The sequence below is a fragment of the Arachis hypogaea genome, chromosome 1 (genome assembly GCF_003086295.3).
Source record: "Arachis hypogaea cultivar Tifrunner chromosome 1, arahy.Tifrunner.gnm2.J5K5, whole genome shotgun sequence".
NCBI classification, from domain to species: Eukaryota; Viridiplantae; Streptophyta; class Magnoliopsida; order Fabales; family Fabaceae; genus Arachis; species Arachis hypogaea.
Window position 1 is genome coordinate 3,269,844 of NC_092036.1, and position 6,000 is coordinate 3,275,843.

Below are 6,000 nucleotides of genomic sequence, written 5' to 3' on the forward strand. Positions count from 1 at the left end.
TCTTGCATGCATCAAAGCAGACATACAATCTTTGGAAGACACAGTAATTCATTAAATTTGGATTTTGTCTCTCCTGAGCAAAATCTAGGGATCGAATCACTTTCAGGTACACTGATGATCTTGGATTTGTTCTTAGTAGCTCACCACAATAATCGTTAATCCTTTTGTATTGCTCCCTAAATGCACCCTGGATTTGGCTCAATGCCTCTTGCTTGGTCTTCGCTGCCATTGCCCTAGTCACGGTCAGATTTCACTTTTTGTGTGTCTTTGCCACGAGATCTTTTACCTTGATTCTTGGATTGGATTCCACTTTCTTCTTAAACTAGTTGCCTAGCCATTTGTGTAAAATCCGAGAAATTAGTAAATGATTAGGTAATAAATTAATTATTAATCAAGATAATTAGAAATATGATTTTTATGATTTAATTTGATAGAGAAATTAAAATAAGAAGTTCGACACTAATTTCAAAAAATTTGGCCCCAGATTGAGTCAAACGGGCCGAACCGGACAAACCGAGCCCGTATTGGGCCCAAGGCCCAAACCCAGTTACTCCACCTTATATAAAACCATGCTTTCAGCCACTCCTCCCTTCAAGAACAGGGGATCACGCTGAAATGGGGGTATGAGGGAGCAAATAAGAACTCTAAAACCCTTGCTTTGATTTCAATTTGCCATAACTTTCAATCCGAAGCGCCGATTACCGCACCGTTTGCGGTCATACGTCTGCAGTGATGAGCTCTACAAAGTCTAGTACCTTTTAAGGTGAGAAAATCATATTCCCAGCTCTTATTCTCTCTTCTTCAATTTGAAAATGTTGAGATTTTGGGGTATTGAAATTTTGGTTAATTTGATGTTTTAGGATCAAATTGACTTGAGAAATTGGTAGGTTTTGGCTTAATTGAAGTACATATATGGTAAGGATTACTAACCCTAGTTAATTCCTTAAATTTGTGTATTGGGTATTGAGTTTGGGTATGTATGTGTGATATATGTAAATTTAGGTGTATATATGTATATGTTGCAGCTTGAATTGTGAGATTTGGAACTCGGTGGAGTTTGGGTGACGTGTGTTGGTGATTTTGGACCTTCTGGGACTGTGTTTGGTGCTTTGGTGATGTCTCGGGTTATTCGGAAAATTGGTCAAGGTATGATTTAGGTTTCTCATATTTAATATATAATGTTCTGTGAAAACTTAGACTAGGTGACCGTAGGATAGGTGTGAATACATGAGTATGATATTTGCCTAGCTCCTTTAATGATAATTGTTTATATGGATTAAGTATTTGTTGGTGATTATTGTACATAATAAGAGTAGGATGATAAATGATGGGTTAATGATGTTTGATATGTTGAAAATGATGGATATGTATAGATAAATGATTAAGGATGAATTATTGTTATAATTGTAAAGTTCATGCTTGAGAATTATGTAGAAATGAGGTATAGTTGATTATGGTAAGTTGTGGAGGCAATATGTCTGTGATATGGTAAGTGGTTTGTAACCTTAAAACATTGATTAAATTTGATTTTTGTAAAAAATAGAGGTTTAAGAGGTTTGGTGAAGTAAACTTGGAAAATGATGAATTAAGAATGAAAAGTGCAAAGATGTGACTAAATTAGAATTTAGGGGTGAATGTTGAGACTGGCAATGACTGGTATGGTCGGAATGGTCGAGAGGGCAAGATTTGGGTGCAATCCTGGTTGCTCGTTAACTTGAAAATGTATTCGGATGGCAAGTTGAGGATAGAAGTTCCCTCTCTTGTCGTAATGAGGGTGTGGAAAAAGTGGAAAGAAACTCTCTTTTGTATTGTTTTCTCCCACATTCTTCTCTGGTTGCAAGGTGGAAAGGCACACTCCTTCGATGTGGAAAGGCACTCTCCTTCGTTTATGATCCTATTGGAGATGCGCAACCAAGAGACAAATATTTGAGTTAGCTACCAGATGTGTCAGATTCTGGCGATATAACCGACACGAGAGCTCACGGCCAGTAGGACAGGCATGCATCATGTTGCATTTGTTTGCTTTGTTTGGGTGTGCATACTTGTTTTAGCTTGCCTATCTGATAAATTCTGTATAATTGGTAATTGTGATACTTGCTGCAACTATTCTTTAAATATGTTTGCCTTGTATTTCTTTGTGTTTGTAATTGTCTTTCTGTTTTTGGTACTTTGGTGGTGGACTGATAATAATGATGAATTGTTTTTATTTGGGCCAGAGGCCGAATTGAGTTTATTTGGGCCAGAGACCGGGTTGAGTTTATTTGGGCCAGAGGTCGAGCTGGTTTGATTTGGGCCTTAGGCCGTGACTGGTTGCACCAGTGGTAAGGGTTGGTTAACAATGATCTATTAGAAAGCGGTAAAATGCCTTAGAATGTTATGTTAGGTGAAAGTCGAAGCAAGGGTTAGAGTTATATTATGACTTGGATACCTTAGAGCATTATAACCAAATTTATGGTTTAGTTATTTCCTTTAAGATTATATCATATCTGAGTGTCGGGGTTCTAGGATTGCCTTCGACTTTCCCGAGACCTTATTTATTATATATGTGGGCACCTTAACCATATTAAAAACTCCCAGTTCTCATCCCATACAATATTTGTGGTTTTTTAGATGCAGGTTGAAAAGCATCACTTTGTATTCTGGAAACGCTGATGAAGCAAAGAATTATTGGGATTCAGGGTCGTATCTTTGTTTATATTTATGTATGTATTAGGATCTCTACCTTGTATTTTATGTTTGTCCCTCTTAGAGATTGACTCGGAGAAACAGGTTGTCATTTTTCAACTTTGGGTCATTTTGGGATCCTCTTATATATATACTTGTATGGTCAGTTTATCTTCGCGAACCGAGTTGGAAGCTTTGTTAATATATCTTTGAGACTTTGACACTCCCTTTTTATTATTCATATACATATCTCTTACGTTCCTTTGTACGCAAGTTTTTATTTACGTGAGTGTTACGACTTTTGTTTTAAACTTTCCTTTAAAGGCTCCTAGTTATAAACCTTTTTCACTATATTATATATATAATTTTACTCTTAGAAGTCGTAATACCTCACCACCTCTGTCTTATGACTTAAGCATAAGATTTTGTGTTGTAGGGTGTTACAATTTGGAATGTATTATTCCAACCCTGTGTGTCTGCATGCCCTATGTTGCAAATTCATGCTTCTTAGCTGCTATGTTGATTCCTTTCCAACCCTGTGTGCATATAGCCAAAAGGGGCAGTCTTTTTGACAAACAGCTCGGACCCTTACCAAGTCACACTTCTTAAACTTAATAGTCCTAGCTGTCTGAACTGCATAGGCTGCCACGGTGTCCTTAAATTGTTTCCTAGATTCATAAAGTGTTTCCACCTTCCATTTGTAGTTTCTCATGTCTTTTTCAAATTTATGGACTGGAAACCTCAGCCCCTCACAATCAGCATCCTCCTCTGCATCATCAGCCACCAAGTCATGTCCTCCAATCATGTGATCGTTCTCCAAGTCATCACTGTTTGCTGCTTCCTCATCCTCCAAATCACTTGTCACAACCCTCTTACCCTTGTCCACAATAGAGTCCTTTGGCACATAATTTTCTTCACCAAATCCACTATTATAGTCATACTTCTCCTCACTGTCAGTGAAGTGGATGTCTTTGGCACTATCTCCCTCGTCATTAGATGGCAAGTATGTTGGGTCATCACTGTCTTCACCACTACTTTCATGGTCACCGCCTCCAATATGTCCTTCCTGGCCTAACTCCTCTCCAACACCCTTATTTTGACATTTAGTTTCTACCGCATTGCCAACAACATCAATCTTCTCTTGGTCTCCTTCAAATACTACTATCTGAAGACCACCATTAGGTTCTTCACTTTCGACGCTCCCAGTATCTCCCCCTACGTTAATCAGCATCCCTAACCTCATGCACCACAAACAAGTCAACGAAGCCCCTCAACTCGGCTATGTTGCACATCTCAATTGCATATGAGTCACCTTTCAACAACTTCAAGTTACTCTCAGAATCATCCGCATTTGGATCTTTGTACCATAACGCTGTGATGGTGGACTTCAAGTATCCAAACTGCCTTAGCTTCTCGTATGCCTCAAACATAGACCACCGATTGCCGTCAATGTCTTCGATGACTATTGCTTGACTCTTCAAATACTTCAAGACACCGTTCTCATATCCGAATGCACCCCCATGATGCACTCTCATGTTAAAGAGCACCATTTCTACTCAAACAACCCTATTATTCAACACAATACGTTACTAAACCAAATAATAAGGAAAACAAAAACAATCAGTACAAACCCTAGCCTTGTACAGAGGTTCACGCAGCCTAGATTAAACCCTACACCAGTTAGATGCATAAATGAAGGCAACATTGCATGGATAAAAAGCTTACTTCAAAAAGGGCTATCTGCAGCAACGAAGACAAGTGACCAATGCAAGAAGGTCTTCAACAACCTCGCTCGAACTACCAACAATGGATGGCCTTCAACCACTAGCCTAGATCGTTCTTATAGGAACGCTTTCGTAGGGTTTGACATAAACGTTTTAGAGACCGATTGTTTTCTCAAAGACTGACTTATTTGAGGAAGGCGAAATGATTTCGCAGGAATGACATGAAGGGAAAGAAACCATCAAAGGCAAACTTGTCTTTAATTTTTTTTTTTGCGCAAAGAACGATTTTAAAACAAACTGAAACCTTTAAAACCATTTTGTAGTGAAAAAATGCCAAAAACAAAATAAATTTTCGGCCTCTATGTTAAGGACCAAAATCATACTTAACCGATAATTTTATTAGATTTATACTATTAGATTTCTTTTTTCCTTTTTTTATATATATAAAAAGATATACTCTTAGATGAGCCCTAGCTATTAGATTATTTTAATACATCATATATCAAGTTTAACATAGTTCATGTAAGATATTTTTGCTAATCAATCTCTCATAAGCTGTAGCAAAAACTAATACAAATATTACACACATCATAGATCATATAGAGAGGTTATTACAAATTTACCGTTTTGATCAATCTTTCACCATTGGTGTATGCAAAATTGCAAGCATAATCATATATTCATACCTTCTTTCGATTGAGGTCTGTCTATCTAGTCAAGAAAGCAAAATTTTCCATGGTTACTACTTACTAGCATTCAAAATACCTCATAGTGATGATAACAACGGTTATTAGCATTCAATATCTTAATTCTTAAGTATTACCATACATTATAACAATAAATGCAATAGATATAATTAATTTGGTCTTTGGATTTTCAATCTTTAATTAATTTGGTTTTTGAGTTTTATAATCATAAAGTTAATTTCTCACACAAATTCTATCTCGAATTCTCGATACAATTTCTTATCCAAATTAATTATTATATCAATGGAATATCCAATCTGTATAGAAGATATGTTCAGTACTTATACATTCTGTGAAAATTAATAAGACTAATTTTAAAAAATAAATAAATAATAACTAAATAAAATAAAAAGTAATAAACAATTTTATTTTAGAATTATAGAATTTTAATGGTTGAAAAAAAGAAGAATTATATATCTTTAATTGACGGATGTTTTATATTGAAGAGACTCATCTATAAATTGAGTTTTTTCTTAATTCATTTCAATCAATTCATCCAACAAGAATAATAGCAACATAGAGTTACATAGATAGATTTTTCTTTGAGATGTTTTCTCTTATATTTAGAGAGAGGTGTATTCTCCTTTTATCAAGAAAGAGTGTTATTGTAACTTTTTGTGATAGAGAGAAATTGTAATTCTCAAATAAAGTTATTCTAGACAAATTTCTAATTTTTTTATCTCTATATTTTGTTATGTCATTTGTCTGGTACCTAACAGTGGTAGCAGAGACAAAGGTTGCTTATTAATAATTTTTTCTTCCGTTGCGAGTTACCACGTATAAAAAAATGATAGTAAAGTATGAGATTCTGAAATTTCATGAGAGTAATTTTTTTTTGTGAAAATTAAAAATAAAAACAATTACGA